At 36.8% G+C, this 16,106-nt stretch overlaps 1 long non-coding RNA gene across 1 annotated transcript in view; it reads left to right on the plus strand.

Moving 5' to 3' along the window:
* Positions 1–16,106, plus strand: part of LOC131503727 (uncharacterized) — a 380,333-nt gene that overhangs the window by 116,641 nt on the left and 247,586 nt on the right. Inside the window, exon 3 of the long non-coding RNA XR_009257547.1 lies at positions 5,208–5,259. This is a non-coding gene — a long non-coding RNA (uncharacterized LOC131503727). The remainder of the gene's footprint in view (positions 1–5,207; positions 5,260–16,106) is intronic.

Below are 16,106 nucleotides of genomic sequence, written 5' to 3' on the forward strand. Positions count from 1 at the left end.
GCATTTGCTAAGAGTTTGTTTGCCATTTTCTCAGCCTCTACTTAGTACTCACTGCCAATGGCACTTATTTTAGATTTTTGTCATGGCAGCACCTCAATTCTAGGAACTGATTATTTCTGCATCAGTTAGTTTTTGCTGTGTTAAAAAAAATCATAGAATTTAGTGGCTTTAAACAGTAGCCAATTAAAAAAAAATGTAGCTCATAGTCCTGTTCGTCATCGTATTGAGCGGGACTCCATTGCACTTGTGTCTGCAGTTTGCTGTGAGGTCAGCTGGGGTCTTCTTAGTATAGAATGGCCTCAACTGAGGCTACTCATCTTGGTCCCCTGTGTTTTGTCATCATCCAGCAGGAGAGCCTGGGCTTGTTCTCATGGTGACTGCTCAGAATTTCAGGAAATCAAACAGAGGCAGGCAAAGTCTTTGAGGCCTCAAATTTCAACCGGTACGCTTTCATTTCTGCTATTCTGTAGATGAAAAGAAGCTATAGGGCCAGCCAAGAGTTAGGAGAAGGGAAAATGGAGTCAGTTCTTGATGTGAAAAGGTGCAAAGTAACATATTAAGGGACACAGATAGAAAGAACACAGAAGGATTTAAGGCTCTTTTTGCAACATAGCATACTCTACTGTATCTCACTATCAGTAAATTTTGTTACAGTTACTGATTTCTCAAGAAACACATCAAAGTAATTATTATTCCTTCTAGAAAGGATAGCTGTGGCCTCATAAAAACTTTTCTGCTTCCTTGGGGATTTACTCAGACTTTCTGACTATACAGCTCACCCCTGTACAAGTTAGTATCCTACTTCTGATACTCATAGTCTGCTTGTTTCAGTAGGCAGATCACAATCTGACTCTTGCCTACTTGCCTGTCTTCGGCTCTGCCCAACTCTACCTGGTCGGATCTAGACCCATGGAGTTGGTTCTGGATTGTTGTGTGATGCTTCATGCACCTTGGAGTCATCATTACCACCAGTCAGCCTATCGTTGGGAGGGATACTCCACAAAAGAGTATATCTAACCTCTGCAAGTCCTGTCTCAGTGGGAACATGGTCTAAAGACCTTTCTTATCATGTACTTCCTTCTGATTAGCTCAGTGATTAGACTTTTCTCATGAATTACAAGTTATCTAAACAAATAAAATGTGCAAAATACATAATTTATTTTTTTAATTTTTATAATCTAAAAGGGAAAGCAATTTTAACTTTGATGATTGAAGTTCTTGTGCTTTGTCAGGAATTACAAGAATTACGTCAGGGTCGCCTGAGCGGCTCAGTCACTTAAGCGTCTGACTTCGGCTTAGGTCATGATCCCACAGTTCGTGGGTTTGAGGCCCGTGTCAGGCTCTGTGCTGACAGCTCAGAGCCTGGAGCCTGCTTCGGATTCTGTCTTTCTCTATCTCTCTCTCTGCCCCTCCCCCACTTGTGCCCTGTCTGTCTCCGTCTCTCAAAAATAAATAAACGTTAAAAAAAAATAATTATATCAGAAATTTCTTCGTTGAACATTTTTGCTTAAGGATATAGGGTAGGATTGAATCAAGACAAGGTGACAGGGCTTCACAAAAGTAGAAATTGCCGGTTGTTATATATTTTGTATAACAGAAATAAATGGTTAATCAATTAACAATTAATTTTTTGGTAATTAATTGACCTAACTGGTGGTAAATTTTCTCAATACTCCACAAAAGAGACAGTCATGTTGATTTTTTATAGTGGTACAGGTTTTTGCAAGAATGGATATCTGCTCTGCCAGCTACACAATGATTCCAGTGGTGCAACCATTTACATGTAACCTTATTGTGAGAGTTGTGTGGGGAAGCACCATGAGCTGAGTGATTCACCCCACGTTTTAGCTCTATAAGTGGTAGGATTGGTTTGGCTCTCCTGATACTGAGCATTTCTATTGGGCAGAGTTTATGAACACTATCTCAAAAGGGACCTATATTCATATATGCTTATTTATCCATGTAATTGCTTAGGCATTTACAAAATAGCTATAGCAGTTGTTCATATATAACTTTGATAATAGTCTCTAGTCTAATCTTCAGTGGTTAGGGTAGCATCTAATTCCACACCACATGCATACTCCGTAGAGACGGTACTTAAAAGTAGGAGATGTTTTCTTTAGAAACTAGCTATGCAGAGAAGAGGAATAGAATCCCTGCCCACTTCAGTGTTGTTAGCCCCATGAGTTTCAGTTATCAAGAGGAAAGAGTATATTGGATAGAAGTATTCAAGTTAGATAGTATAAGCTGAGGACTCTATTTTTCCTCACAAGTAAAACTTTTTTGACTGAGAACATTTACATGAAACATATAGTTGCAGGCAGTCAATATCTGTTGAATGATTGATTAATAACCCCCTCCAAGATTGTATGATAATTGACTTTATTTTAATGATTGTGCGAACTGTGCTTTTTTTCTACAGTGATGAAAATGACGAGGATGAAAGAAGGTTATATCTGTCTGACATGTCCATGTTACCTGCCTGTTAGCAGTTAGGCCCTGTCTGAGCCCTCTGACAACTATTCTGTGTTATAAAATTCATATAAAAATGGTCTGAGCCAGGGGCACCTGGGTGGCTCAGTTGGTTAAGTGGCCAACTCTTGATTTTGGCTCAGGCCATGATCTCACAGTTTGTGAGTTGTCCTGCATTGGGCTCCATGCTAACAGTGTGGAAACTGCTTGGGATTCTCTCTCTCTCTCTCTCTCTCAAATTAATAAATAAACTTAAAAAAATTTAAATAAAGAGTTTCTTAAAAAAATAAAATGGTCTGAGCCCTCACGTCATGTATATGCAAATCTTTAAATCTTTACAGTATCTCCCATGATTTTTGAGCGGTAATGTTGTGAATGGTGGTAGGAAGAACGTTTTTAATAGTGTTTATAAAAAGTAGAAAAGAGAGTTGACTTGGAAGGCCAGAAGGGTTTTCACGCAGGTGTGAAAGTCCCTGTAGAGTTTATACACACGTGGATTCATCAGTTATCTGCTGCCTTCACTTCTGTCAGTCTGCTGAAGAAATATACAACCTCATAAATTCATTCACGTTTAAAACTCATGGCCTATAACTTCAACTGTGATTATTCCAAGTGTATATAATCTCTATAGGGAATTTAGCAAACAAATAGTGATTTTAAAATAATGGTTGCATGGGCAGTTGGCTTGCTTAGTCAGTAGAGTGTGCAACTCTTGATCTTAGGGTCATGAGTTCAAACCCCAGTTTGGCATTGAGTCTACTTAAATAATATAAAATAATGGTTGCAAATTATGGTTTTGACGTTCCTTGGATTTCAGTAAGTTCTTTGTGAAGAAATCTCAAGGATTGCTAACTCAGTGTCATTTTAACAGAAGAGTTCAGGTAACTTTGGAAGCAAACTCTTTGTTTCAAGAAAGAACACAAAAGTTGAAGCCTAAGGATCTGTTCTTAAGCCCAGAAAAGTTTTGTAAATTAATGTGAGGCTTTAGTTACTTTACTACATTGACTTTCAGTTCTTCTGTCATTAGTAAGTTTGCTTTTTGCCTTCTTGTATTTTTATGGGTCATTCTATTACAGGGAAGATATGGAATGTACTTGAGAATGTTCAAAGAAAGTTTATTGTTGAAGGTACAGAATACCAAGGCCACATGTCCATTAGAATGGAGAATAAAATCATAGTGTACTTCTTAGGAACTATTTAAAACTCCATTCTGTATTTACTTGTGAATAATTACTTATTCTCTGATTTTTTTTCTTAAAGCATAAAATGATTTTGAGAAGATTCTGAATTTAAGTTAAAAATTTATAAATTAAAAGCATGAGAATCCTTTGTAGTTCACACACACACATACATGCAGGGTATAGGTGATGAAGAGTATTCTTCTTCCATTACATTAAGTAGCTTTGCTAAGAATTTTATCTTAAATGGAACATATATATATATATATATATATATATATATATATATATATATATATATGAAAATTGGTCTTTTCTTTAAGAAAGTAGCTCTAATTTCTAATTGAGTCATTGAATTAAAGCATACCATTACAAAGCCAAGAAATAATTAAACAATGTTTTTGAGAGTTGCTAATGTAACAGCAATATATTATATTTTTATTAAAGCCCCTAAAACAGTATTTAGCAAATAAGTATTTATTTTGGAATAGTGGTAACACAATTAAGTATACATTGGGCAAACAGCTATGTTTAGGTATATAAGTTATAGAAAGTACTCATACACTCACTTCACTTTGAACTCTATAGGAAAGGCAATGCTTAGAAAATGCAAAAGGGAAACAATTACTATAGCTATTGTTTTCCACATCGAAGACATTACATGGTTATATTTTTTAAACCAAACTGTATGTGGATAACTTTTTAATTTTTTTCTAGCAAAAGTTTGATATACTCCTAAAATAAAGTTGCATATGATTTAGAAATATGTCTTCATTCATATGTGTTCTTTGGTCTTTTATTGACATTTAGTAAAACATAAGAATTTGAAACTTAACACTGAAGAGCAGTTCAATCTTAAAATGAAAGGTGCTTTAACATGAACTCCTTTCATCTCATGAAATACTTGTTTCGTTTCATGCATAAGTGTGTAGACTTCTGTCCTTGATTCTTGAATTGGAATTTTAACAAAAAAATTTTTTTTTAATTTTAATGTTTATTTACTTTTGAAAGAGACAGAGTACAAGTGGGTAAGGGGCAGAGAAAGAGGAAGACATGCGATCTGAAGCAGGCTCCAGGCTCTGAGCTGTCAGCACAGAGCCCGATGCAGGGCTTAAACCCATGAACCATGAGAACATGACCAGAGCTGAAGTCGGACACTTAACCAACTGAGCCACCCAGGCGCCCCAGAATTTTAACAAAATTTAAACGTGTCTTGCCATTTGGAAATACATGGATGAAACTGGAGGGTATTATGCCAAGTGAAATTAGTCAGAGAAAGACAAATATCATATGACTTCACTCATATGAGGAATTTAAGATACAAAACAGATGAATATAAGGGAAGGGAAGCAAAAATAATATAAAAACAAGGAGGGGGACAAAACTTATATAAAAGACTCTTAAATATAGGGAACAGAGGGCTGCTGGAGGGATTGTGGGTGGGGGGATGGTCTTGGGTAAAGAGCATTAAGGAATCTGCTCCTGAAATTATTGTTGCACCATATGCTAACTAACTTGGATGTGAATTAAACAATAAAATATATGTGTCTTTTGCAGTGTGGAAGCTGAGGAATGGAACAAGATGGCGGCATGAGCAGAGACTTCTAAGGTAGGCCTCCCTTACCACCTCAGCTCAGCCTGCATATTGACGTTCTCTTATATCAGACCTCAGGGCAGGATCTGGTCAAAATCCTTATTTGTCCCAGTCATTCATCCAATAAATAAATGTATATTCTTATCTACCAACTGTAATGGAAATGAGCTATCAGAGCAATTACAAGTTTTGTAAAGTTTTATTGGAATGCCTAGAAATGTACAACTGAACTTGTTTAGAAGTGCTGCTAATGGTGCATCAAGGTCAACATGGCTCTTATCTTTTAGTTGGGACACACAACAGATGGTATCATGAACAGGAAAAAGATGCCCACCCTAGAGGTATGATGGTGATTATCCAGCACTCATGGAGGTTAAACAAGCACAGGAAAAAATCAGGGATTTGTGAGATTCCCTAAGGCAGAAAGCAATATACTTCTGTCCAAGAAGAATCCACTGCTGTTGGGTTTGGTCTGGACTTAGGTCTTCTCTACCCAGATTAGGGATAGGGGCAATTTGAATGGAGGCAATTCAGTTCTGATAGGAAAACAATGAAGCACTTTAGAGAATTCGTCTCTCAGTTTGTCCTGCTAGATAGATAGTACTTCGTCTTTGAGTTTACAAGCTTCTGTGTAGGAAAGAGAGAAGGTAACATGTCATAAATATGACTGGAAGAATTGGTACATAATGTTGTCCCACATATTCAGAAATGGAATCCAGACTCTAATTTCAGTGATGATCATGGCATTCCCATAAAATTTTATAGCTCATTTTTATGTGCCTACATAGACTTAAGTGACAAGTATTTGTCTCAGGTTTATGATATGCACTGAATGAATATCAAGTTAAAAAGGACATCAACTTTAAAACTTCCTTTCATAGCTTATTGAGAGAACTATTTTCTTACATAATCACAGAGAAGGAAACCATTTGTAGTTTGACTAATTGGAACAGTAATCTACCCTTTTCAGAAAATGCTTTTGTCAGATGTACCTTAAAATACCTAGTCCTCTCCCCCTAATTCCTAGAACACGCAACAGGTTTCATTTGATTCTTCTGAATAAGAGCCTGATTATAAAAACTATATATTGGTCATTTTTTTTTAATAAAGAGCAAATCCGTTGTAATATTTACTGATATTTGGACAAACTTATTCATGTAAACAAATGATTTCAAACTCTTAGGGACTTAAAAGTGGAAAGATTATTTCTGGATTACAGTACATGTCCTTTCCAAATCAGTGCAGGGAGGAGAGAGCTCTCCTTCATGTCCTTACTAAAGGGGCAAGCTGATGGAACAGCCATTATTTGAACACTGTCTTTCACTGTGGTAGGAGGAGGGCTTGGAATGGTGAAAGCTAACATTTTACTGGTCAAAGCAACTCACAGAGCCATGCCTAATTGCAGTGAGGGAGGAAAGCACAATCCAACCTACCAGAACCATGGTTTTTGTAAAAGCCCCAATGACTATCTCAGGGACAGCTTGGCAAAATCACTCAGATAATGCCTAGCTCTGACCTAGCAATTCCATTTCTAGTAATTCATACTATGGCACAAGCATGTTCATTTCTGTGCTGTTTGTAATAGCAGAAAGTAAAATCCTCAGGAAAGGTTTCTGATTAAATAAATCATGTTAAATTCATTCAATGGTATAACTCATAGCCTGTGAAAAATGAGTGGGATGTATTTGAATTAACATGGAAATCTATGCTAAAGGAATATTGTTAATACAGTGTATGTGCATGTGATGGTGGTGGGGGGGAATGTGTGTGCATGCATTTGTGAGCTGATACATGCAAAGCACTTAGAACAGTGCTTGACACAAATAATAGTATCTAATACTTACATGCAATTTTTTATATGTGAGGCACTCTTCTACCTGTTGTACATCTCTTAAGTCATTGGATAACAACAATCATTTGAAATGATTTTATTATTCTCAATTCCCAAATGAGGAAACTTACAAAGAGTATCTGTTTGAACAATTTCTAGAATGATGTTTTAGAAACTGTAATGAGTATGGGCAGTGGTTCTAAGAGATGGAGTGTTTTTTGTTTTTGTTTTTGTTTTAATTCACTGTATTGCTTTCTGTTGCTCTTAGAATTTTCACCATGAGAACATGTTACTTTAGTAGTTAAACTCTGGTAATAAGAATAGATGTCCTGACAATGAACCAAGAGGAGCTCATTCCTGCTAAATGTATTTATACCTCTGCACCCTGATGAAGGTGAATTTTTTTCTATGCAGGGAGAATACTTACGACAGAAGCTCTCAACTCCAATGATTCCCTTTGTCATAATTAAGCAAAGACTGAGCTGGTTATTCTTGATACCATGTTAGGTATTTGAGTGTAATGATCTGCAGTAGGTTTGATTTTTGTCCCATACTTTCTCCTCTTTCTGGATTCTGCATTGCGGTACTGTTGCCGTCAGTCTTGGCTAAGTGGACTGGCTTTGGAAGTGGTTTGTACTGTCTTGAAGCAGAGTACCGAAGAGTCACTGTGAGGCTGTCCTCCTGCTCTTTTCTCTCTGCAGTGGGAAGGGTAATATCCAGACAGGGGTTGCTTTATCCTGAATCTTAGAGGGAAGAGAACATAAAAAACAGCTTTAGAACATGTAACATGAGTGAGAAATTAGAAATGAACTTTGTTGTGTCAAGCCATTGGAACAGAATCATTTGCTGCTATTGCATAAACCAGTACAATTTAATACAGGACTTCAGAGAAATTAAGAAAGCAGAATTGGAGAAAATATGCTTTTTAGCAATCCTCGGGAGTGGGGACTCTGGGACCTATCAGCCTTTTGTGCTTTTTATTGTTTTTTATCTGTGTGTGTGTGTGTGTGTGTGTGTGTGTGTGTGTGTGTGTGTGTGTTATAGTATTAGCTCTTGGAACTGCTTTACCTGAAGTTCTCTACAGCTTGTTCTCCTGGAAGAATGGAAGAAGAAAAATGTGTATTGTTCCACTGCTTTCCTCTTGGCAGGCTAGGACTGGAAGACTTGTTACACGATTTCAATCTGATCTTTATTTCTGTTTGTAAAAGATTGACTTGTTCTGCAGATCCTGTCAGTTGAAGAAGTGCCAATATTACAGAGTGTAAAAAATTGTGTTTCCTTTCCCACAATTCATTTCTCTATAGAGTTTCTCACTTAATTGCAAAATGTTGGAATCATTTTAATTTTCAGGTTTTTTTTTTATTATCTAAATTAAGACATGATAGAATTATATATTTTTTTCTCTAGGTCTTTGATGTATTTCATTTGACATGAAATGCCTAATTCTTGGTCTTGACACTGAAGGGTCAGTGACCTGCTATAGTGATCAAGTTGTTAAGTGATATAAGTTAATTTCCCTATCAAGCATAATTGCCAGCTAATATAAAAATTATGTTTCCAAGAATTTTAAAGATATGGTTCTACTTTTACTCATTTAAAGAAAAAAAAAAGGCTTGATTTTCTTCTAATGGAGCTAAATTGATTGCTTACATCTTAGCAAAATAAAGAGAATAGCATATTTTATATCTCTTTTCCAAGGGTCTAAATGTCATCAGTTTTTTTAGCTAAAGAGAAATACACTGATTCTTTTAGTGTGTTTATTTCTGTAAGTTCTACTGCCCAGTGGAGACTGTTAGAAACCTCCCTGGGATACTTGGCATTGGGAGGTTTGCCATGATCCATAGTCAATCTGTACACAAGCAGCATTTCAGGACTGTTGACCAAGATGAGTGAGGCATCTCTGCCCCAGTATTAAAACAATATCAAAGATATCTCGAGAAAAGATTCTTCTCTGCAATCAGCAGTTATGCTGTCCCTCTTCTGTACAACCTGGTCAAAGGACTGCCCCGCTCTGTTCCACTTTATGTACAGGATCGAAGCCTTCTGTGGCATTCATTTAGACCAATCCTTTTATCCTGATTTCCAAATGTGGCCTCAGAAGGAGGACAGATTGAGAATACCATGTGATTTGTGCTATGCTCTACAAGGTCTAGAAAGTATTCTAATGATGACCACACATAAACCTGTTTTGGAGGAATTTAGGAGACTTCAAGGATAGTCCCCCCCCCCCCCCCATCCACCTCCCTTTTGCCTTCCAAAGCCATGAGGAAATTTTCTGATAGTATTTTAGATATAATTATTCTTCAAGACATAGAAAACCTAGGGAAACGTAAGTGGCTTTTCAAAGATGATAGGGAATTACAAAGTCTGTAAGAACGGTCTTTTTTTTTTTTTTTAATGATTTATGCCACAACCTCAATTTCAATTTAAACTATATATATTTTAGTTACTACTAAAAATATTCCATAGAGGAAAAATAAGTCCTCTGGTGGTTAACATATAAAATGAATTATTCTATCAGCATTTGAGAAGTGTTTTTTTAAGGAAATGGATCTGAGAGAACAGCAAGTTCCAAACATGAAAATACATGTTGACTTAACACAGTTTTATTCTCAATGATTAGGATTTTCGTTATAAGGAATGGGGTGTTGAGTTATGAGTCAGGTTTGTTATTGGTGAATGAGATTCTGAATGTGGTGCTCCTGGGTAACTTTTTTGTGTTTTATCTTATAAACATTATTTTAATACATACAGTATACTTGCATAAGAATTGGTCAATTACTGATAATTGTAATTATTGCATTTATTGGTAATATGTTTAATGCTAGATAGATTGCACACCAAAGATACAGGGACAAGCTTGAATGATGTGGTGTCTTGAGGGATTGCTATAAAGCCTGAGTCTTAGGGGGAAACCTGAGGGGAAGGAATGTAGTTGCTGGGAAAGCAATTAGAATCTCTTATTCTGATGCAGATTTTCCTAGAAGACTGTATAAAGGCAGGAAGAAGAGGTGGTAATATAAGGAGTACTAATAAAATCCTGAAATATTCAACTGGATTGTGACATGTTACTGAGTGTTTTGAGGCATGTAACAAGCAGGCTCTCTTCTGGCCTCCAATAATATCCACCTCCTGGTATTCACACCCTTGTGTAATCATCTTTCTTCAACTGTACACTGGCCCAGTGATTTGCTTCTAACCAGTAGAATAGAACCAAGGTGATGGGGTCTCAGTTCTGTGATTAGCTTACAAGGGACTCTAACTTCCAGTTTGATAGCTGTAGCCTATAGTCAATAGCTTGATAGTTTATAAAGAGATTCTCCCCCTTGCTGGCTTTGATAAAGCAACTTACCCTTGTGGGGAGGCCCACGGGCAAGAAAATTAGGCCTCTGGACAGAGAAAATGAGTTCTGCTAGGATCTGAGGCCCTTAGTCCAAGAGCTCTTGAGGAACTGAAATTCTGCCAACCTCGTGTAAGTGGTTTAGGAAGTGAATACTTCTCTAATTGAGCCTTCAGATGAGTTCCCAGCTCTGCTTATTGCTCTGATTGCATCCTTGTGAGAGACACCAAAGCAGAGAACCCAATTGAGTTGTGCCCAAATTCCTGACCTATGGAACTATAAGATAAATGTGTTATGTTGCTAAGTTTGTGGTAATGTATTATACAGCAATAGATAACAAATACATATTTCTTAATCATAATTCTGTTGTTAATTTTGTGATTCGCTTCTTGACTATGACATGTCTTGATATTAAAATGTATACGTATGGGGCGCCTGGGTGGCGCAGTCGGTTAAGCGTCCGACTTCAGCCAGGTCACGATCTCGCGGTCCGTGGGTTCGAGCCCCGCGTCAGGCTCTGGGCCGATGGCTCGGAGCCTGGAGCCTGTTTCCGATTCTGTGTCTCCCTCTCTCTCTGCCCCTCCCCCGTTCATGCTCTGTCTCTCTCTGTCCCAAAAATAAATAAAAAACGTTGGAAAAAAAATTAAAAAAAAAATGTATACGAATAATGTACATTTAAGCAAAGCTCAGTGTATAAGAAAAGGAATTGATAAAAAGCAGTAGTTCCCAACATTCAATGTGCATCAGAATCACCTGGAGCGCTTGTTAACACCGTAAGCTGCCCCTCTCCCCTCCAAGTTTTTGATTCGGCAAGTCTGGCTCTTAAAAATTCACATTTCTAAGAAGTGTCCGGGTATTATAGTTTCTTCTTGCTTCAGGACAGATTGCCACAAACTTAGTGGCTTTAAATTACACAAATATATAAGCTTACAATTCTAGAGGTCCAAAGTTGGAAGTAGGTCTGTGTGAATTAAAATCAAAGCGTCTCTTCCTGGAATCTCTAGGGAAGAATATGTTTTCTTGCTTTTTCTAGCTTCCAGGGGCTGCCTGCACTACTTGGCTTGTGGCCCCTTACTTCATCTTCCAAGCCAGTGGTATAGCCTCTTCAGATCTTTCTGACTCTGACCCCTGAACTCTCCTGCCCTTCCCTCTTTCACTTATGAAGACTCTTGTGATTACATTGATCCCAACTGGATAATCCAGGATAATCTTCTCAAGACCTGTAACTTAATCCTGTCTGCAAAGTCGCTTCTGCCATGTAAGGTAACATTTACAGGTTTCAGGATTAGGATATGGGCCCGTTGTTCTGCCCATCACATGGGTGATGTTGCTGTGCTGGCCCAGGGACTACACTGTGAGCATCAATGATTACAGATAATTGTAAGAACTGAGTTCCCTCTTTTGCATTCTCTCTGAGTCCATCATGCTCACTCTTAGCCTTGCTCTTCCTAAGATTCCACACCTTTTGTTCCTCTGTGGACTTAGAAACTTCTTGCTTCAGTATTCATATATGCCTCACAGAAGCTCTCAGGGGTCTCACTTGAATGTAGGGAGAAGTTAGCTGCACTGATGACAATTGAAATGCTTATTAATCAGACAGTTCTTTCTGATTTTTAGTTTTTATCTATGTTTTTTAATGTTTATGTTTTACCACAGCAAAAATCTTTCCTTTGGCGATACTGTGTATTTTGGTTTTTTTTTGAGCCAGTCAAATTCTAAATAGATTTTAACGCTCCCTAAAATGTTTTTCAAGATTAAATAAGAGAAATTCAAAGATACCACCATACCAACTGGGAACATTAATAGGCTAGAAATACCTCCCATACTTTTTTTTACATTTTCATATTTTTTCATAAAATAATTTGAATATTTTCTCTCTAATATGTAAATGTGTACACGAGTATGTGGGCATTGATTATGGCATTTAAAAATTCATTCACTCTGAATAATTAAGATACTTTCTTATTAGTGATTCCCTTTAAGAGAATCATAATTGTTGTCAATCAATTAAATGATTTAGATTGAAGGCTAATAAAAATATGTCATTTGCCCTGGTCTCTCACTTTATGTAGCGGCACAATTTTAGAATTAGATATGTGGATATCTTTGTGTCACAAAACCCTCTTAAAAGACAGGGATGAATTTTTAGATTTAATGTCTATATATTTTCCCTTCTAGCATGCTTAGAGGCCATGGTGGATTTACCTCTTTCAGGGACTGAATCCTTCTCAATTAACTCACCCTGTTGTTCAAAATGCCAGGGGATGCCAGATTTGGTTTGGGAGTATAAGGGATGTTAAGGGTCTAAATAAAACCCCAAAAAACAAAAACCAAAAAACCTCTAGCTCTAGAATCTCAATATGTGCCACAATTGATCACTGTTTTAGGATCAGGATGACTATATGCGGGTAGTAGTTAACTGTGTTTTATTGGGTGGGAACCTTGGTTTCAGAATATTTGGGATTAGTATGGATAAAACACTTTATTCATCTCTTTACTCATGTAATGCTCCTATGCAAATGCAGCGGCCGGTGTCAGGGCCCTTGGTGGTCTTGTTTGCACCCCTGCTTTCACCTTTACAACCACTGGTAGCAATTTCTCTCTGGAGTGAAGAATAATGTACAGCCATATTTTAATCCCAAATGACATCAGAAATCGGCCTTTTCATAAAGTTGGTGTGTTGATTCTTTATTAATGTGGCATAAGAAATGGAACGTATAGAACCTCTTTAGTTTTTTTTTTCCAAATGGAAGATAAATTGTATTTCGAAGGGCCTTCATAGACCAGCTATAAGTGGATAGGACCTAAGTATGGAGGGAAATAAAAGCCAATGGGCACCTGTAGCTGTTTACTTCCTCCCATACAAAGTTCAAAGGTAAGGAAAGTCTTAGGTTACTGTCAACAAAAGTATCATAAAGTATTTTCGGAAGACTTTAAGTTTGCCATGCCTAAATTAACTATTAAATTAAAAATAATTTCTGATAACTTTCTTTTAACTGAAGTTTGTGTAATAAACCTTCAAACCCAATCATTAATAGTACAGTATTAGAGGAGAGAGGATGTGATTCATATGAAACATTCCTTCTGGTTTTTTGAGACAAATATTTTTGCTTGATTTGACTGTGTCAAATATGCGAATTCACGGATGTTCTTGTTATTTTCCAAGTAAGTACTATATGTGATTTTAGATTTTTTTCAGTATTTTATAAATTTCATTCATATTAAAGATTCTTAGCTGTGAAGTTGGCGATGTTATGTGAAATAGTTGACATTTTCTATTGGTAAAGTTAATGTTTTCAGTACCTTGTTTCATGAAAAAAAGTCAATTCTTTCACCAACCACAAGACTTATAGATGTATTTATATATTGAAACGCCAGTGAAAGAGACCAGCTAATGTACATTTATTATCCTCTCTATATAACGTTCAAAGTAGATATTTTCTGAAAATTTTTTAGATTTAAAGACATTTGCTCTCCTAAATTATTTTAGTCCATCTCCAGGGAGTTCTGTTGCCGACTTAGCGGATGTGAGACAATTTACACACTATAAAAATAAGTGAAAGTAATGTGATGTGCCAGATTTCTAGTGGAGTATGAGTAACCATCCTGTTGGCATGGCAAGGAGATTCATAGAAAAACACTCTTTTGTCATTATTGCTGAAAATTAATTGTAATTGAAAGCCTTTATGAGAGAAGAAATCTGGTAGATTTACTTCCTAACTGAAAACAAACAAAAGCTTCCTTCGTCTCTTAGCATACTTCTATATGAAAGATGTGTTTTCTCCCTCTACCACTCATCATTTAATAAATAATTGTGAATCACTCATTGTGGCTAAGTCTCTATGGTGGATAACGGGAGAAATACAAGGAGGGAAGATCCTCAAGGATGTGCAGACTGTAATTGATCATTGTCCAAAGAGTGATGCAAATACCATGAGTGCTGAGGACTTTGGGGGGGAAAAAGATGGTTTCCAAGTAGGATTTAAAGGGAAAGCTTACAGATTCCAGCAAAGGAACCACACATTGAATATAATCAAATAGGGCAGGCACAGGCAAATGACAAGAAACTGGCAGAGCTGATGTTTCTCCTACTCCTGGCTTGGGCATTTAGCCACATTTGAAGGCGTAAAAATAATTATCCAATTATATTGACACATTTTCTTGCAAAGAGTTGAAATTAACAATAAGTCCATTTAAAATATGGTTTTATATTTAATGTCATGAATGATAAATCTATCCCTCAGTATATTTATGTCTTTTTTTATTTTTTTTTATTTATTTTAAAAAAAAAAAATTTTTTTTTAACGTTTATTTATTTTTGAGACAGAGAGAGACAGAGCATGAACGGGGGAGGGTCACAGAGAGAGGGAGACACAGAATCTGAAACAGGCTTCAGGCTCTGAGCTGTCAGCACAGAGCCCGACGCGGGGCTCGAACCCACAGACCGTGAGATCATGACCTGAGCCGAAGTCGGACACTCAACCGACCAGCCACCCAGGCGCCCCTTTATGTCTTTTTTTTAATATGAAAATATCATCAGTAAAATATTTAAACCTGTTTGTTTCATCTTTATCTCAATATTCAAAAATATATATTTTAGTCTGTGTTTTGTAATGTATATATATATACATAAAATACATATGTGTATATATATATATACATTATATATATATATATGGGTTAAAATGGTGAGCATAAGCTTTCAAATAACTAAATATTCATATATTGGCTATGTGTGCTCAAAAATATTTTACTGGTAGATGGACATGATCAAAGTAATTTGGTTCCTTTTCTAAAGCAGAAGACATGCTTCTTTCCCCTATGATTAGTCAACTTTCTCTTATCATTCAGCTTATCCAGAAAGCTTTAACTTCTTAATCCCTTTCTAGATCAGAAGTGGACAGAACTGATAGTTGTCTATATCACCATTCTCTACGAAATCTGAGACATTCTTTTAACCATGACCCCTGAAACCTTCCTCTCTGAAATGTTCATGCTTTTGACTGGCACAGATATCTGTATTTTATGTTTTATTGTTTATTCCTGCTTTTCTATATCCTGAAAAAATTTGTCCACAGACTTACCAATTAATTCTGTAAAATGTTAGAGGATCTCCAAGTCACGCAGCTTTGGGAGCAGTTACAGTTAATCATGAGAACTCATAAACACATGTATATTTTAATACAGATTGAGCTTGATAGTTGTTTGTTGCTTCCTCTTGTACAGCTATGTGACTTTTGAGTAAGAAGACATAATTATAGGGAGAGGGGATCATCATGTGATAGGTTTGGTGGAAACCACTATGCTACCATCTCTTAAATGTGATATTTCATTTAATGGATTGAATGATGTGAGCTAAACAGTGAATATCCCTTTTTACCGTGTACAAGGACGGATTTTAGTGTTCATTTGCTATGAATGTTTGAAAGGACATCTGAATGGCATTTCCGGGAGACTGGAGGCAGAAGAGGCACAGCATCACCTGGGAGCTTGTTAGAAATGCAAAACCTAAAAGAAAAAAAAAAAGGAAGGAAGGAAGGAAGGAAGGAAAGAAGGAAGGAAGGAAGGAAGGAAGGAAGGAAGGAAGGAAGGAAGGAAGGAAGGAAGGAAGGTAGGTAAAACCTCAGGCCCCAGACCAGACCGAACTGCGTGAATCAGAACCCAGGGCCCAGAAATCTACATTATAACAAG

The sequence above is a fragment of the Neofelis nebulosa genome, chromosome 2 (genome assembly GCF_028018385.1).
Source record: "Neofelis nebulosa isolate mNeoNeb1 chromosome 2, mNeoNeb1.pri, whole genome shotgun sequence".
In the NCBI taxonomy this organism is placed as follows: domain Eukaryota; kingdom Metazoa; phylum Chordata; class Mammalia; order Carnivora; family Felidae; genus Neofelis; species Neofelis nebulosa.